Genomic DNA, 20,016 nt, shown 5'->3' with positions numbered 1-20,016 from the left:
GCATTACACCACACAGTAGTGCAGCTAATACACACTGCACCAGGTAGAACCTCCTATACACTTTGCGCCAGGCACAGCACTGAGACACATTGCCTAGCCACAGACGCCTAGCGGGAACACTACATGACACGGCCCCCAGCAGTGCCAGCTACACGCGACAAGCCCCCCAGCAGTGCCAGCTACACGCGACAAGCCCCCCAGCAGTGCCAGCTACACGCGACAAGCCCCCCAGCAGTGCCAGCTACACGCGACAAGCCCCCCAGCAGTGCCAGCTACACGCGACAAGCACCCCAGCAGTGCCAGCTACACGCGACATGCCCCCCAGCAGTGCCAGCTACACGCGACATGCCCCCCAGCAGTGCCAGCTACACGCGACATGCCCCCCAGCAGTGCCAGCTACACGCGACATGCCCCCCAGCAGTGCCAGCTACACGCGACATGCCCCCCAGCAGTGCCAGCTACACGCGACATGCCCCCCAGCAGTGCCAGCTACACGCGACATGCCCCCCAGCAGTGCCAGCTACACGCGACATGCCCCCCAGCAGTGCCAGCTACACGCGACATGCCCCCCAGCAGTGCCAGCTACACGCGACATGCCCCCCAGCAGTGCCAGCTACACGCGACATGCCCCCCCAGCAGTGCCAGCTACACGCGACATGCCCCCCAGCAGTGCCAGCTACACGCGACATGCCCCCCAGCAGTGCCAGCTACACGCGACATGCCCCCCAGCAGTGCCAGCTACACGCGACATGCCCCCCAGCAGTGCCAGCTACACGCGACATGCCCCCCCCAGCAGTGCCAGCTACATAAATGGCCACAGAGTGCCAGATACATAAGTGCCCACACAGTGCCAGATATAAAAATGCCCACACAGTGCCAGATATGTCCCCACAGTGCCATATATAAAATTGTCCCCACAGTGCCATATATAAAATTGCCCCCACAGTGCCAGATATGCCCCCACAGGGCCAGATACATAAATGCCCCCAGTGCCAGATACATAAATGCCCACACATTGCCAGATGCATAAATGCCCCCAGTGCCAGATGCATTATTTCCCCCCACAGTGTCAGATACATTAATGCCCCCAGTGCCAGATATGCCCCCACAGTGCCAGATATGCCCCCACAGTGCCAGATATGCCCCAGTGCCAGATATGCCCCAGTGCCAGATATGCCCCCACAGTGCCAGATAAATAAATGCCCCCCACAGTGCCAGATAAATAAGTGCCCCCACAGTGCAGATATACCCCCACAGTGCCAGATACATAAATACCCCCACAGTGCCAGATACATACATGCCCCCACAGTGCCAGATACATACATGCCCCCACAGTGCCAGATACATACATGCCCCCACAGTGCAGATACATACATGCCCCCACAGCGCAGATATGCCCCCACAGTGCCAGAAATGCCCCCACAGTGCCAGATACATTAATGCCCCCTCACAGTGCACAGATAAATGCCCCCCCCGCACTGCCAGATAAATGAATGCCCCCCACAGTGCCAGATAAATGCCCCCACAGTGCCAGATACATAAATGCCCCCACAGTGCAAGATTCATAAATGCCCCCACAGTGCAGATATGACCCCACAGCGACAGATATGCCCCCACACTGTGCCAGTGCCCCCACAGTGCAGATATGCCCCCACACAGTGCCAGTGCCCCCACAGTGCAGATATGCCCCCACACAGTGCCAGTGCCCCCACAGTGCAGATATGCCCCCACACAGTGCCAATGCCCCCACATAGTGCCAATGCCCCCACAGTGCAAGATTCATAAATGCCCCCACAGTGCAGATATGACCCCACAGCGACAGATATGCCCCCACACTGTGCCAGTGCCCCCACAGTGCAGATATGCCCCCACACAGTGCCAGTGCCCCCACAGTGCAGATATGCCCCCACACAGTGCCAATGCCCCCACATAGTGCCAGTGCCCCCACACACAGTGCCAGTGCCCGGCCCCGACGATCCCAACATACCTGCGGCGACGCTGGGAGGGGACGTGCTGCTGTTGAGCCTGAGGGCCACCGACTGTTCCCGGCTGCTTGGTGCGCGCTGCGCGGCGTCTGACGTCAGACGCCGGCGCCGCGCAGCGCACAGTTTTGAAAGGCCGGGGACGGTGGGGAGAGCTGCCAGCAGTGTACAGGGCCGGCTCCAGGTAAGACTATGGCGGCGCCAGCGCGCGGCGCCCATTAAGGGTGGCGCCCCGCGCGGCCGCTCTAGTCGAACGTGCCTAGAGCCGGCCCTGGTCTAATGTACCCTGATTTTGCACAGACTGAGATGTTGGAGAGGATTTAACAGTAGGCAGACTGTTGACAAATTGGGCAGAATGCCCAGATGACTTTGAATGCATTAACTTTGGAGCAAACTCCTGTTTAACTGCTTCGCAGAAAGATCATTCAGTAGCGGATCTTTAGATTCAATGGGAGGATTCGCCCAATCCAGTGCTTTACCTTTGAAGAACAGGAGGAAATATCTGATTGCATTGGCTGGAGTAATACTCACTGAAGATCCCGACTCTAAAAGCAAGGTATTGGCTCGCCAATGCGAGGAACTGAGCATAGTCACCATCAAAGTAGACTGGAGCTTGTGTATCTAGTGGACCCTTGGAAGGCTGAATGTCAGTTGAAGTCTCGGAAGACAATGTAGGACACTTGAGAGTAGAGGACTGGAATAAGCATTCAGTAGCAGGAGTAGAATCAACTTGAAATGCTCTAGGGTGGAGAGAGGACGTCATCTCCTGGATTGACTGACGGGAATTCTCAGCTGAGGTTGACTGAACACTAGAAGCTTTATCTTGGGGTGAGATGCTTAGAGCCTCCATCTGGGTTGAGGCAACTGCAATATCTGCAAGAACTGTGGACTCTGGACATAGCGACAGGAGTTGCTTACTTGAAACACTGAAGAGAACCACACCGGGTTCGGAGGAACTGGAATCGGAAGGAACTGACGGCAACTTTGGACAAACAGATAGAACCGGGATTTGTCCAGGATTACTTGAATTGACTTGAACTGAAGGAGGCTGATCTGGACAGACGGATGGGACCGGATTGGGTCCGGAAAAGCTTGAACCGGCTGGAACCGGAGAAGTCTTCGGACTGACGGATAGGACCGGATTTGATCCGAAGATGCTGGAATCGGCTGGAACCTAAGAAGGCTGATCCAGACAGACGGATATGGTTTCACGAGAGGAGGAAGAATTAATCAGAGAAATCTGGGCTGCTACGAAGGACATATCATTTCCTCAATAACAAAAGGGATGTATTTTACTTAATTATTAATTTGTGCGCCCTGTACATAGATAGATACCACCTTTCTCTTTTAATTGCATGTTATTTCGTAAAAAAATTGGTGATTTTTACTCTGGTATTTTTTAGTGGACGGGCTGCATTGCGCCACACGGGCTAACGGTTCAATTTTTTTCTTTAGACGGATGGGACCGGATTGGGTCCGGAAAAGCTTGAACCGGCTGGAACCGGAGGAGTCTTCGGACTGCGGATAGGACCGGATTTGATCCGAAGATGCTGGAATTGGCTGGAACCAAAGGAGGCTGATCCGGACAGATGGATGGGACCGGATTGGGTCTGGAAAAGCTTGAACCGGTGGAGTCTTCGGATTGACGGATGGAACCGGGTTAGGTCCATTGATACTTGACTCTTTATAAACAGATTCCGGATGTTCAGATGATCCATCTTGGAGTGGTACTGAGCAGGTAGCACGCTCTGAAGTTGGCAAACAAAAGTTCATGTCTGTATCTGTGGCTTTAAGAATTCCTCCTGGGATCTTGGCCCTGGATTCCTCTTTTGAGGCTGAAACTCCAAAGACCCCTCCTGGGGTTAATAGATCAGACACACTTCTTTGAGTTGCATGCCCAAATGCCACTTCTGGAACCTGAACATCAGATACCCCTTCTGGGGTCACAATATCAGATGCCCCACCTGGGGCTGTAGACACAGATGCCCCTTCTCAGGCTGTAGACACAGATGCCCCTTCTTGGGCTGTAGACACAGATGCCCCTTCTTGGGCTGTAGACACAGATGCCCCTTCTCGGGCTGTAGACACAGAAACTACTTTAGTTATGGGTAACATATTATTATTATTATTATCCTTTATTTATATGGCGCCACAAGGGTTCCGCAGCGCCCAATTACAGAGTACATATGCACATAGTCAAAACAGGAAAACAGTGACTTACAGTTGAAGACAATATAGGACAAGTACAGGGCAACTAAGCATAACTACACTAGTAAACATAGAGATAAGTTCCAGGTGGCCAAAAACTGCGGGATCTGGGCAGTTGAGGATTATTAAAGTAAGAAAAGTATAAGCACATGAGGGAAGAGGGCCCTACTCGTGAGAGCTTACATTCTTAGGGGAGGGGTAGACAGACAGGGGTGACACAGATGGGGTACATAGAGAGCATGGAACAGAGGGTTAGGTTGAGATTTGGCTAGGTTTGGTAAAGAAATGGGTCTTAAGAGCCCGTTTGAAGTTTTGTAAAGAGGTGGAGAGTCTGAGGGGGAGAGGTAAAGAATTCCAGAGAAAGGGAGCAGCACGTGAAAAATCTTGGAGATAGGAGTGGGAGGAAGTAATCAGAAGACAGGAGAGTCGGCGTGCATTAGCAGAGCGAAGAGGACGGGTGGGAGAGTAAAGGGAGATAAGGTCAGAGATGTAGATGGGAGAGGAGTGGGTGAGAGCTTTGTAAGTGAGTGTGAGAAGTTTGAATTGGATTCTGAAAGGGAAGGGAAGCCAGTGGAGGGCCTGTAGGAGAGGGGAGGTAGACGAAGTGCGTTTGGTGAGGAAGATGAGCCGGGCAGCAGCATTTAGGATAGATTGGAGTGGAGAGAGGTAATTATCAGGGAGGCCAGTTAGGAGGAGATTACAGTAGTCCAGTCTGGAAATAATCAGTGAGTGAATAATGATCTTAGTGGCATCCTGGGTGAGAAAAGGTCTGATTCTTGAAATGTTTTTGAGATGAAAATGACAGGTTTGTGAGAGGTGCTGAATGTGTGGTTTGAAGGAGAGGGAGGAGTCAAGGATTACGCCAAGACAGCGTACTTGGGGGCTAGGGGAGATAGTCGTGCCATCAATGGATAATGAGATTGTGGGAGGTGAGGCTGTGCGGGAGGGTGGGAAGATGATCAGCTCAGTCTTAGACATGTTGAGTTTAAGAAAGCGCTGAGACATCCAGTAAAGAGATAGCAGAAAGACAGTTTGAGGTCCGAGTGAGGAGAGCCGTGGAGAGATCAGGGGAGGAGAGGTAGATTTGAGTGTCATCAGCATAGAGGTGGTATTGGAAGTTAAAAGAACTAATGAGTTCTCCTAAAGAGGACGTATAGAGAGAGAAAAGGAGAGGACCAAGAACAGAGCCTTGGGGGACACCAACAGTTAGTGGAAGTGGGGGGGAGATAGCATCATGAGAGGAGACAGAGAAGGAACGATCAGAGAGGTAGGAGGACAGCCAGGAGAGGGCAGTATCACGCAGACCAAGAGAGTGAAGGATTTGCAGAAGGAGAGGGTGGTCCACAGTGTCAAAAGCAGCAGAGAGGTCAAGAAGAATAAGCAGAGAGTAGTGGCCCTTAGATTTGGCTGCATGGAGGTCATTGCAGACTTTTGTGAGGGCAGTTTCAGTGGAGTGGAGAGAACGGAAACCAGACTGGAATGGGTCAAGCAGTGAGTGAGAGGAAAGAAAGGCAGTGAGGCGATTATAGACAATACGCTCAAGAAGTTTGGAGGCAAAGGGGAGGAGAGAGATGGGTCGATAGTTGGAGAGAGTGTTAGGATCAAGGGTAGGTTTTTTAAGAATAGGGGAGACAAGAGCATGCTTGAAGGCAGAGGGGACAGTGCCTGATGAAAGGGAGAGATTGAGAAGGTGGGCAAGATGGGAACAGGCAGAAGGAGAGAGGTAGCGGAGGAGGTGGGAGGGGATAGGGTCGAGCGGTGAGGTTGTGGGGGGGGGGAGACGGATGAGGGCCATGACTTCCTCGCCAGATACATGGGAGAAAGATGTCAGAGTTGGTAAGAGGGAAGGGGAGGGGTGGCAAGGGATGGGTGGTGGCTGGTTGCTGGTCTGGTGGGATGTGATATCCTGACGTATGGAGTCAATCTTGGATGTGAAATAAGTGGCAAAGTCAAGAGCAGACAATGAGGAAGGGAGAGGAGGTGGTGGTGGGCAGAGGAGGGAGTTAACAGTGGCAAAGAGGTGCCGGGGGTTGGAAGACTGGGTAGAAATGAGGATTTTGAAGTATGATTGTTTAGCAAGGGAAAGGGCAGTACTGAAGGATGAGAGCATGAATTTGAAATGGAGGAAGTCTGCTTTAGAGCGTGATTTCCTCCACTGTCGCTCGGCAGTACGTGAGCATTTTTGTAGATATCTGGTGCATTTGTTGTGCCAGGGTTGAGGTGTTGATTTGCGAGGGTGAATAGTGATTGGCGGAGCAACAGAGTCAAGGGCAGAAGTAAGAGATGCATTGTATAGGGATGTGGCTTGTTCAGAGCATGTGAGAGAGAGAAGAGGAGAGAGAAGGGAGTCAAACAGGGAGGATAGGGATGAGGTGTCAATAGCCTCAATGTTACGCTTCCTGGTGGTAGCCTTAGGAGGAAGAGATGGGGAAGCAGAGATAGATAAGTTGAAAGAGAGCAAGTGGTGGTCAGAGAGCGGAAAAGGGGAATTGGAGAAATCAGAAATGTCACAGCGGTGAGTGAAAACCAGATCCAGTGAGCTCCCGTTCACATGGGAGGGTAAGGTGGTCCACTGGGAGAGACCAAGTGAAAAGGTGAGGTTAAGGAGTTTAGAGGCAGGTGATTTTGTGGGGTTATCGATAGGGATGTTGAAATCACCTAGAATAATGGAGGGAATGTCAGAAGAGAGGAAGTGAGGTAGCCAGGAAGCAAAGTTGTCGAGGAATTTAGAGGAAATGCCAGGTGGACGGTAAATGACAGCAACTCGAAGATTAGTAGGTTGGTAGAGGCGTATTGCATGGACCTCAAATGTAGAGAATGTAAGAGAAGGTTCTGGAGGTATGAGTTGGTATGTGTAGCTTGAGGGTAAAAGGATCCCAACACCACCCCCATGGCGACCCCCGGGTAGGGGTGTGTGTGAGAATGTGAGGCCCCCAGCAGAGAGAGCAGCAGGAGAAGTGGTGTCATGAGGAGTAATCCAGGTTTCAGTAATGGCCAGGAGGTGCAGGGAGTTGGAAATGAAAAGGTCATGAGTGGGGGCCAGTTTGTTGCAAATAGATCTGGCATTCCAGAGTGCACAGGATAGGGGGTATGAGTTTGTGGGAGAGATGTGAATGAGATTATCAGGATTACTGTAGCGTTGAGGTAGGAGTAATTTGGAAGGAAAGGATAAAGAGGGTGTGATGATGGTGCTGGGGCCTTGGCTAGGAAGGGAGACTGCATGAGTGAGACAGGGAGGGAGTGCAGTTTGATACTGGTGGAGGAGAGGTGAGGAGACAAGCAGAGGAGGGAGAGAGCAGGGTTGAGTGGTGGGGTATAAATGGTGTGAAGGGGCAGAAGTGAATTGCAATGGGGAAACAGAAGAGGGGTAGGGAGGCAGACAGAGGAGAGGAGAGAGGATGAGATGTAGGAGACTGGGAGAGAGGGATAGAGGTGGTAACAGGGGACAGAATAAAGGATTAGAAAGACAATGAGTAATGGGGTTTGCCAGCCTGGCCATAGTGTGGATGGGGTGTAAACTGGTAGTAAAATGAGAATAGGAGGAGGAGTGGTGGCTGTATGAGAGAGCAGTGACGTTTGCAGAAAGAAATACGATTTGCAAGTATTTAAAATGATGTTAATATCTACTGATTACCAGTAAATAAAATATTTGTTGATGTTAGATGGAAAATTACACAGTGTTGGCAAACCACAAGTCAGTGTTACTTCATCAAATATGCTTCTCAATAAAAGATTTGTTTTCCAGGTATTTGCAGGGTCAGAGTAAAAGTTGTATTGCAGGTGTTTTTGCAGAAAGTGAGTGTATAGTTTCCTGGGTAAGTGAGGTTTGGAGAATAATAGGTGTGTACAAACATTTGTAGCTGCAGTCCAAGTATTGGTGGATTGTGATGATTTATTTGCTGTTGTTTGGAGTTTCCATGCAGTTTCCGTCCAGTTAAAGTCCAGTATAAGTCCCAGACGACAACCTTAGAAATGTTCTCCCTTTGAAGTCTTTCTCCCAAAAATGATTCAGCTACGCTAATTCAGCTAAACTACACACTAATATAAAGCCCAAACATGTGTATGTAAGCACATTGATTGATTGGACCCTCCCCTAGCCCATCACCCATTTGGAGCAATAAAACTTAAACAAACAAATGGTGAGTAGGGATGAAACCATTACACATTCCCCAAATAACTACAAATAAAACTTGAATAAATCTGCTAATAATATTTAATACACTAGACATACCTATGGCTAGGCATTCATGATAATCCTATATGATAATTAGCAGACTCAGTACAGCTTGCTGGGAATTGTTGTTCCACTAGACATAGATAGTCTCTTTTGATTTCCGAACTTGGGATTGGGTCTATTTGTCACAGGACCCCAATCGTAGATTCTTTGAACATCCTTGTCCAGGGTAGAGGGAATTGAAACTGTAGAAGATGCACTGGAAGTGAAAACTCTGTGATGTTGGGACCTGTCACCAACTTTTGAGTTGCGGAAAGAACATGCCTTAATTAGATGACTAGAACTCCCACAGTAAAAGCAGAGGTGAAGCTGCTTGTGATGCCGGCGTTCAGCTTCCGTGAGTTTGGAGCGCGGGTAGCTCTGGAATCTACCCTCTCTCTGCATAGAAGGAGAGACTTTAGTTTTAAGGAAACTTGATACGGAGGTCGCACTAGTCTCAATAAATGGAGCAGGACTTTTTACTGTGTTTAAAGCACCACCCAGGACTTCTGGCATTATTGGAATTATTTTTGTCAGGGGACTTTGAAGTTGTCCCAATAGATGATAAAGCGTGGTTATGGTTTCAGATTTCACAGCAGACAGCAGAGGAGTCCTGAAACTTTCAAAGAAGGAAGTCACTCTCTCAGGAGAATTAGTTGTGAAGGGAGTGCCATAGGACTGACTTGAGCAAGGTCAATCCACAGGAATGGATTGTGCAGGGGAAGTAGGAATGACTGGAGCAGGAGTGACTTGAACAGGAACCGGAAGAACAGAACTTGGAAGGGATTGCTGCAAAGTATCCAAGCGGGTAGACATTCCCTGTAGAAACAGGATTACTTGCTGTTGTGCAGCATCGTAGCCATTGAGTCATGACACCAAACTTTGGAGTGACCCTGACCCCACACTCTGACCACCATCCGGGTCCATGGGCCTCGGACAAACTGTCAGGATTCTGATTTTGTCTGTTCCCGGAGGGGGCACTAGTGGGTCAGTGTTGGAATGACGTATGAAACGTGGAGACTGAATAAAGTCCTGCTCATATGCGCTGATGTTTAATAAACACAAAAGTCACAGAACAATGATATAATAATAGATGGCAGTAGCAGAAATGAAATGATAAATGGTAACTGAATCCAAGATAATAATAAAAAGTCTCTGGCAACACAAATATATATTGGTGATAAGTTGATGGCGGAATGCAGAAGGTTTAAGGCAAATAAAGTCACTGGAAACACAAATGAGAAATAACTTGGTAGCTGGAAGTGAACGGATTTGTAAATAATAACTGAAACAAAGAAAAACTCCGGCAATGTGAAATAACTTGATAAATGCAAATGGTTTGGAAAATAGAACTCTGGTAATACTTGCAAAGCACACAGTCTCTGATAACTAAACGTGGAATGACTTGGTAAATAAATGTGAATGGTTTAGAAGACAGAACTCCGGTAATACTTGCAAAAGCACACAGTCTCTGTTACATAAAAGTTCTTTAGCCAAGCAAGGCCCAGGCAGGAGACAGTCCTAACTCAGCATGCTTGTTAAGTGCTGGATGCAATGCACAGAATGGAATGCTGGTAATAAGGTGCACAAGTTAGGCAATGAATAACACCTGAGGCGAGTCTCTTACTGCTGATGAACTGTGGCAGGCTGTGGCTGGAGTCTGGAACAAGCAGGAGAAATGCAGAATGATGAATGGAATGACATGATGCACGGGGAACCACTGGAGACAGGAACACGGGGAACTACTGGAGACAGGAACACAGGGAACCGCTGGAGGCTGGAACACGGGGAACTGCTGGAGGCTGGAACACGGGGAACCGCTGGAGACTGGAACACGGGGAACCGCTGGAGACTGGAACACGGGGAACCGCTGGAGACTGGAACACGGGGAACCGCTGGAGACCTTAACACACCAAATGTGACTCGTTGTTCGAGGCGATGAGCATGAGCCAGGAACTGGAGCTTATACCCCTTGCTCTGTGATGATTGGATGAATCGTTGTGAGAACACACCCTGCTGGATTGGGTGCCCAGATCAGCTGAGAGTTAACTGGAACTGGTGATTAACCAGGAGAATGATTCTGTAGACAGTTAATGCAATGCACTGCTGTTTGCTGGCTGGGATCAGTAGTGCACCGGGAGTTAATGCTGTTTAACTAGAAGCACTGTGTACTCCAGGCTGCTGGCTGAAACCAGTGGTTACCAAAAGATAGAACTGGTTAGGTGGAGCACAGTGAGCTGTAGGCTGCAGGAGACTGAAGACTGGAACTGGAACTGCTGGGACCTGTAGTTCGACAGGTCCAATTCACAGGGGATACTCTGAGGACAGAGGACTGAAGCCAGGAGACGCCTGTTCACTGGAAGTGATGCGATGGAGAATGCAGATTCCTAACACCTTTGTGCAGAGGGATATGAGCTTATCCAATTTTGGAGGCAAGTCTCTGGTGGCTAGCTCATGCTTGATCCATTCGGATAATCCATGCCAGAAAGCTGCACAAAGAGTATTGTCATTCCAGGAGAGTTCAAACGCTAGAATCTGTGATTGCACTAAATATTGACTGACTGTTCGTGTTTCCTGACACAGCCGAAGAAGGTTGGTAGAGGCAGATGTCACACACCCTGGCTCATCGAAGATGCGCCTAAAGGTCGCTACAAAGTCCATGTAGGAGGAAAGCAGGACATCCGATTTCTCCCACAAAGGTGATGCCCAGTCCAGGGCAGAGCCACTGAGTAGAGAGATAATGTAGGCAACCTTGGTGTGATCTGTAGGGAAATTGCCAGGCCGTAGCTCAAAATGTATGCCACACTGATTTAGGAACCCCCGACAGGCTTTAGGGGAACCATTGAGCTTAGCTGGTGTTGGCAAATGAAGGTACTACAGTCTGTACACTGGATTCCCCAGAACCACAGAGGGTTGCTTGAATTCCATCCAGCCGGGTGGAGAGGTCCCGGAGACAGCGAATCACTTGACCCAGTGCAGCCTTTAGATGTTCCAGACAGGCTGCAAGCTGTTGTTCTGGGCTGGTCACTTGGGCCTGTTCTCCGGGTGGATTCATTAGGTCAGTGCTTACTGTCACACCTCAAGGCTGAGGCTGACCTGGGGAAGCCTCAGGTGAAGGGGCTGACGTGTACTTCAACCGTGGAGGTAATATAGGATTCTTGGACATGCAAGGAACCTTAGCACCGATGGCCGAAGGCGTGACCACGACAACGGAGTTAAAGATAAAGTTTGTTTATTAAACACTCAGTTCATAAACACTTTGGCAGTTTAGCAGAATGGTAGGCTCAACAGTAGAATGTGCAAATATCAGTACAGTTCCTTAAGCGCAATGGTAATAATATACTGTTGCAATGCAGACAAGATAAGCAAAGTTTCTGTAAGACCCGGAGATATAAAGTCCGTTAGCCACAGCTAATCACTGTAGTACGGAATGAGCAGGTACTGACCAGCAGATGACACTCTGGAAGCTGGAGATGGTAATGATGCACATGAGTTGAGATGAACACAAAAGAACTGCCAGGAATGCCGGACGGAACCCGGCCCAGGGTGTAAGGGGCAGTGGAACTCACCGATGTTGACAGAGTCCGATGGTGAGAGCACCGATGGTGAACTGTGGATTGATGTAGGAACACCGATGGTGGTTGGGAGCGATGCTTGAACACTGCAGAGAGCTGAAGGTAGTACAGGACACCGCTGAGAGCTGGAAGTTAAACTGGAACACCGCTGGAAGCTGGAAGTTATACTGGAACACTGCTGAAAGCTGGAAGCTGGTGAGGAATCACTACAAATCATGGAGAGCAATGTTGATATACCAACGAGAACTGGGAGTGATACTGAAACACAGCTGGAAGTTTGAAGCGATACTGGAACACCGCTGAAAGCTAGAAGCCGGTGATGAATCACTGCAGATCACTGAGAGCGATGTAGGAACACCACTGAAGTAAGGCAGCACTGCACGGTGGAAACAGGTGCAGGTCTCTTGAAGTGGAGCGATGTCACAGGAGCTGGAATACCTGGAAATTGCAAATAGGAACATCCACTGACAGGAGAGACATCTAACACTGGGATAGACCACCAAAGCACTGAAGACTAGGCAGTCAGGATTCAGGATATTTATACGGGATGGGGTCTAGATCCTGCCGGACGGGATCCCGGCGGTCGGAATACCGACACCAGAATCCCGACCGGCACAATCCCGACATATTCTCCCTCTGTGGGTGTCCACGACACCCATAGAGGGAGAATAAACTAATGTGCCAAGCGTGGCGAGCGCAGCGAGCCCGCAAGGGGCTGCGTTGCGCTCGCCCCCCTGTCGGGATTGTGCCGGTCAGGATTCTGGTGTCGGTATTCCGACTGCCGGGATCCCATCCAGCGGGATTTTGTACTGATCCCATTTATACCAGCTGAGAAGCAGGAATTAGCTGAGCAATCAGGGAGAGCCCAAAGTGCAGCGGATAGGCTATGGAGAATCATGTGATGAGGCCAAACATGGCTGCGCCCATGTTTGGTTCTGGAAAGAAAGTCTGTTTGTATCAGCATGTGGAAACCTGTAGTAATGGCGGCGGAGACCGCGGAGGACAGGAGACGGCATCTACTGGAACAGGTGGAACATGCTGACTAGTCGCCGTTACAACACTGGTGGGATCGCTGAGGGGAGACTGAGGAGATGCCGTGCAGCGCTGCATGCAGACAGCGCAGGTGGAAGCCAGGCTTGGAGTGCAGGGACAGTCTCAGGAGGCACTTAGAAGGTAAATAAGTTTGTCTAATTACCTGGATCGTAACAAGGATTCATGAAGGGAATTGCTAAAACTGCAATACATACAAGCAATGGAATTACAATGTGCACTTCATATAAGTAACATGCATTATGTACAATAGGGATCCAGTCGTGATACTGGTAGTCGTGATCCTGGCAGTCAAAATACTGATGCCTAAATCCCGGCACTGCTTTGAAAGCCGCCCCCCTGGGATCCTGACATTGATCACTATCCCTGGGAAGGTATTCGGACCGCCGGTATCCCAATCGAGGATTTGCCATGCCGGCGGAGAGGTAAGCTGGGAGGGCAGGGTGGGGGGTCTTGGGAGGGGAGAAGTTAGGTTTAGGCTGTGGGGGAAGGGTCAGTGATAGGCAAAAGGGAGGGGGATTTAGGGTTAGGTACCCCCCTGAGAGGGTTAGTGTTAGGCTGCGGGAATGGGTGTTTAGGGTTAGTCATCACTGGGGAGGGTTAGGCTGCAGGTGTGTGTGTGTGGGGGGGGGGAGTAGGGTCTGGCTACAGAAAAAGAGGGTTAGGGGGTTTTGAGGCTTAGATTGTGAGCTCCTTGGAACAGGGCCCTCTTCTCTCCTGTTCTCACAACCCTCTTCTCTGACATTTCAGTTACTCAGTTACAGATCTTTCTTATTTTGCGAATGTCTATACAGGTTGAGTATCCCATATCCAAATATTCCGAAATACGGAATATTCCGAAATACGGACTTTTTTGAGTGAGAGTGAGATAGTGAAACCTTTGTTTTTTGATGGCTCAATGTACACAAACTTTGTTTAATACACAAGGTTATTAAAAATATTGTATTAAATGACCTTCAGGCTGTGTGTATAAGGTGTATATGAAACATAAATGAATTGTGTGAATGTACACACACTTTGTTTAATGCACAAAGTTATAAAAAATAATGGCTAAAATGACCTTCAGGCTGTGTGTATAAGGGCCCTCATTCCGAGTTGTTCGCTCGTTCTTTTTTATCGCATCGCAGTGAAAATCCGCTTAGTACGCATGCGCAATGTTCGCACTGCGACTGCGCCAAGTAACTTTACTATGAAGAAAGTATTTTTACTCACGGCTTTTTCTTCGCTCCGGCGATCGTAATGTGATTGACAGGAAATGGGTGTTACTGGGCGGAAACACGGCGTTTCAGGGGCGTGTGGCTGAAAACGCTACCGTTTCCGGAAAAAACGCAGGAGTGGCCGGGGAAACGGTGGGAGTGCCTGGGCGAACGCTGGGTGTGTTTGTGACGTCAACCAGGAACGACAAGCACTGAACTGATCGCACAGGCAGAGTAAGTCTGGAGCTACTCTGAAACTGCTAAGTAGTTAGTAATCGCAATATTGCGAATACATCGGTCGCAATTTTAAGAAGCTAAGATTCACTCCCAGTAGGCGGCGGCTTAGCGTGTGTAACTCTGCTAAATTCGCCTTGCGACCGATCAACTCGGAATGAGGGCCAAGGTGTATATGTAACATAAATGCATTCTGTGCTTAGATTTAGGTCCCATCACCCTGATATCTCATTATGGTATGCAATTATTCCAAAATACGGAAAAATCCGATATCCAAAATACCTCCGGTCCCAAGCATTTTGGATAAGGGATACTCAACCTGTACCTACTTCTCCTCTCAGTCATTACTGTTTATCACTTCCAGTGGCTGCCTGCCCATAGTAGTATGCTGACTACTCCTTTACTTCCTTACATTTCAGCTGTATTGAGTACTTAGAATTGAGGTGCAATTGTTACCTGTGCTCTGTTTTAGTATTTCAGTTACTGTAATGTTAAGTTCTGTGTACCCTGTATTGTTCTAATGTGTGCCGTATGTACGGTACTGCGAAACACTTATGGCGCCTTATAAATAAAATTTGATAATAATAATTCTTACCACCGTCGCTGCTACAAAAGGTGAGAATATAGCTGCACTTGTGTGATGGGAAACATAATGCTAAAAAGGTAGACCTGTGTTATCATATACCCAGGATGCATTGGGGAGCATTAGGTGGAAGCCTATGAGGTTCAAGTTAAGATGGTAATTTTATGAGGCTATCCACTAGGTACTGTATATCTAGGAAGCCCTGTATCATTTGTTTGTGCACATTTTAAGTTCGAGAAGCTCATCCACAGGATTTAATCCTTTACCAAAAAGCAATGCGGGTTATGGGTAGATTGATCAAGGAATGGGAGGAAATACCTAAGATATTTAACAATTCATCCCAAGCTTTGAGCATATCTCAGGCTTGCCTACCCTCCTGCATTCAGTGGGAGGTTCCTGTTTTTTAGTTAAGACTCCCACTCCCCCGCAAACCTTGCTTGTCTTACCTGTTTTTACTGTCTTTCTGTGAAAATCCAGACCTCGCATGCATGAGCCTGGAAATGCCAGGGCACAGGGCCAACAGAAGAAATGGCATAAAGTCATGATTCTTGAAATCATGTTACTTAAAGGCTGGCCACCGTGGGGTTGTGAGTAGCGGTGGCCATTCTGCAGTGCACAGAGAGAAAGATGGGGAAGTCTGAGGTGGTGGTGGTGGCAGCAGCAGCAGCGGGGCCTGGTGCAAATGCAGTCAACAGAGAGAGGAAGGGAGAGAGGGTGTCCCAGCTTCCACAACTATGTGATTGTGCACCGGCGGCCTGACTTTCCCCAGTGGGCAAGGAGAGGAGGGGAGTGTCTGTCCTCACCAGTGACAGTCTTTCCTTCAGACACCAGAGCAGTGCCAGCTTTCAGGCTTCCTCAGTGCAGACCCAGGTCCCAGCATCTCATGGCTGCTGCTGGCTGGTCTTCACTCACACACCGGCTGGCAGCCCTGATCCCCTCCAGCACACAAGCACCTCTGGCTTCAAGTCATTCTGAACTGGAACCAGTTAGACACTGCACCACTGCAGTTACCAGAACAGAGAGAGAGAGAGAGAGTGAGAGTGAGGTGACTGGGGAATGGCTGTGGTATATGGGTGTGAGTGAGGTCATTGGGGCAGAGCTGGGGTATATGGGTGTGAGGATGGTATCTGGGTATAGATCTGGGTTATATATGGGTTCGAGGGTGGTTTCTGAAAGTGGGGCTGTGGCATCTCGGTGTGAGGGAGGGCTGTGGCATATGGGCATGAGTGAGGTGACTGGGGCGGGTGTAGTATGGTATGCCGGCAACTGGGATCCCGGTGACCAGCATACCAGCGCCGAGATCCCGACCGCCGGCATACCGACAGTGTGGCGGGCGCAAATAAGCCCCTTGCGGGCTCGCTGCTCTCGCCACGCTGCGGGCACGGTGGCTACGCGCCACGCTATTTATTTTCCTCCAGGAGGGTCGTGGACCCCCAAGAGGGAGAAACAGTGTCGGTATGCCGGCTGTCGGGATTCCGACGCCGGTATACTGTGCGCCGGGATCCCGACAGCCGGAAAACTGAAGACCATCCGACTGGGGCATATGGGTGTGAGTGGGTGACTGGAGCAGGGCTGGAGAATGTGGGTGTGATGGAGGTTGCTAGGTGCAGGGCTGGGGCATAAGGGTGTAAGGGAGGTTGCTGGCTCCAGGGCTGGTCCATATTGGTGTGACGGAGGTTGCCAGATGCAGGGCTGAGGTATACAGGTGTGAGAGGTGGCTGTGGCATATATATCATTCTGAGGTGGCTGTGGCATATGTGTGCTGGGTGTAGGGGTGGATGTACATGTGTGAGAGGTGGCTGGGGCATATGTGTGAGAGAGGTGATCAGGGCAGGGCTGGGGTATATGTGTGTGAAAGGGAAGTGACTGGGGCATGACGGGTATATGTGTGTTAGTGTTAGGGTCTCCTGCCCTGTGCTGCCACGTCGTCATGGCAACCGGGAGACAAGTGCTAGCGGAGTAACCTGAGCGTAGCTGATACTCCGGTTCGGGTCTTTTGCTGTGCAGTGGTTACAGGCTCTGTGCACGGCAGGGGATCCGGTGCTGGTTTTTGTGCTCACAGTCTGTGAGGTCTGAGTGGGGCGTGGACAGCACCTGCTATATAAGGCCTCTTCTCAGGTTAAGCAGGTGCTGCTGAATCTTTGTTGGTTAGTTAGTTCCTGAAAGTTAGCCAGTACTGTGTAGCTTTGTATTTGTTGTTGCTTACTGCATATAGCAGGCATGTCCAAACTGTGGCCCTCCAGCTGTTGTGAAACTACATATCCCAGCATGCACTGACACAGTTTTGCTGTCAGAGAATGCTAAAGCTGTGTCAGGGCATGCTGGGATGTGTAGTTTCTCAACAGCTGGAGGGCCGCAGTTTGGACATGCCTGGCATATAGGCCTTGGGATTTGGTACTACACTCTGCCAATCCAGACCTAGCAGTAAGACTGGAGTCAGTCGTTTAACTTGCTGGGGTTCTTTTGCTACTCTGTGAACTTAGCAAGTTTGCGGCTGTATTCTCAGACTTGCCTGCCTAAATCCTGTCTCACTGTGCAAGGTGTTCAGGTGTCAGTTTAGTGGCAGTAAGCTGAACCTGTGCACTGCAAGTGAGGATTAGGATTGTGGAGACTCTCCTTGTGTCTATCATTCCATCTCTTACCAAGGAGTTTACTGCCACACCCGTTGGTAACCCTTTAGGGTTTTGCTGTTGCCCTTAGCAACAGCATTTCGGGTTCTCTACGTATTAAAACACAACATCTTGCTTTTTCCATCTGAGCATTCTTAATACTAGGGAGACACCCAGTTTCTTAGCCTCTGGGCTTCTCTGTTCACTTTGTGTTTATTTTGTTACCCTATCACCTTCTGTGTACGTAATGTCATATTCCCCAGTCTGTGAGTTCATTTGTTTTGCATCCCTATCTGTTCAGACATCAGTACATTCCTGCAGGCACTGGTGTGCATAACAGTTCAGACACCAGTACATTCCTGCAGGCACTGGTGTGCATAACAGTTAGAAGGAGATGGCTGGGTATATATGTAACATACTGAGGTGGCTGCAGTATATATGTGAGAGAGAGGTGGCTGGGGCAGGAGCACATGCTTGTGAGAGGGAAGTGGCTGGGGCATAAGGGTGTGAGGGAGTTTGCTGGCTCCAGGGCTTGTCCATATTGGTGTGAGGGAGTTTGCTGGATGCAGGGCTGGGGCATATGGGTGTGAGAGGTGGCTGGGGCATATGTATCATTCTGAGTAGGCTGCGGCATATGTGTGCTCAGTGCAGGGGTGGTGTACATGTGTGAGAGGTGGCTGGAGCATATGAGTGAGAGAGGTGACCAGGGCAGGGTGACCTATTTATGGTGTAAAATAGGTTATTGGGTATCACTGGTCATGTACACATTACTGCATAGTTGCCTATCCTACTACCGTTGCCCCAGAAAGTTATACATTCCTGGATTCTCCACTGCCCCATTGCAAATTCAAGCAGCGCATGTATGAGTGGGGGTGAGTTATGGTCATTACTGTGGAGCAGAACGTTGAGCAGCAAGCAGGTGGTGCTGCACATCAGGCAGCTGTGACCTAAGATGAAGAGCACAATGAGAAAATGCTGGAGAAGACAGTCTTCTAAATGAGTATACGCCACTGTCTTTGGATTTTGTCTTTATCAAGACTATTTTGCCTCCTCCTGTTGCCAAAATCCACCTTCTTATGTGACAGCAATAATATACCATTGCTTATTTGGTTATTGTCTAGCTCAGACATCTATCTTGTAACTGGCAATCTCTTCATGCTTACTTTTTAAGGCATTAACACTACTGAGCCTACTTCAGTAACTTCTGTTTGAACCAGATAGCACTTTGTGGCTAGCCTCTTGAATTTCTGAAGTTTTGAAGTTGTTGGATTGGTGTAGACCCTGAGCAGAGGTGCAAATTCGAACGTACCAGTCGTCCTCACATGGACCCCCCCCCCCGCAATGGGGTTAGTGATTTGCTGTCCCCAAAACACAGGTCGCGGCCCTCTGACTGGGTTCCTAATGTACCAGGCTGGTGAACACTGGAACAACTGAAGGCAGATAGTGAACTGGACACAGTGAGGTGTAGTGAATAGTGGTTATCAGAAATTAGTGAAACATCTGTACCAGGAATCCACAAGAAGCAGTACAAAGGGACCAGGTGATGAGAATCATCAGAAGGTCCGGATCAGAACACAGGTAAGTATGCAGAAAGACCAGGATGTGATCTTAAAACTCTAGCACTGAAGTTCCCAGAGACACCTTAATATCCGGATATTTGAATATGACACCAAGCGGGATATTCAATTGTTTGAAAAGTCAGTTGGTCATCTGTTTTATCCTATCTAATAGACAGGAAAAAACAGACACCCAACCGACTTTTCAAACATTTGAATTCCCCCCCAAATGTGTTATCAAATTTGGCGCATCTACCTCTTTACATTTTATACTGTGCAGCTTGCACATCACTGTGGGAACACCTGCTGCTGTCGAGGGAAAGTAGCCAGAACCACCTACACTGCAGCCAGGGAAAGCAAGTGCTGACTAGCCCCACAGGTGCCAGTCAGAGGGGAAGGAAAAGACTAAGATGGATACCAGTAGAAGACCAGCACCAGTAGCGGATCTTGCCACGGGCAAGCAGGACCTTTGCCTGGGGCACTGCCATCTGGAGGGCACCGCACCACGGCAAGATCCGCTGCTGCTGTCCCCCCCGCTGCTGCTGGCCGCTGTCCCGCTGTGAAGGAAAAGTAGACACTACGCGTCTAGTTTCCCTTCGTGGAGAGGACCTTTTCTGTAATGATGTGCGGTGCGTGTTGACGTCATCGCGCACCGCACAGCAAAGGTCCTCTCCACGAAGGGAACTAGACGCGTAGCGTCTAGTTTTCCTTCGTGGAGAGGACCTTTGCTGTGCGGTGCGCGATGACGTCATCACGCAAAGCACATCAGCTCATCGGCGCTACTACTGTACAGGTAGCGTAACTGACCAC

Source organism: Pseudophryne corroboree, chromosome 5 (genome assembly GCF_028390025.1).
Source record: "Pseudophryne corroboree isolate aPseCor3 chromosome 5, aPseCor3.hap2, whole genome shotgun sequence".
In the NCBI taxonomy this organism is placed as follows: domain Eukaryota; kingdom Metazoa; phylum Chordata; class Amphibia; order Anura; family Myobatrachidae; genus Pseudophryne; species Pseudophryne corroboree.
Note: the sequence above shows the minus strand (reverse complement) of the source record.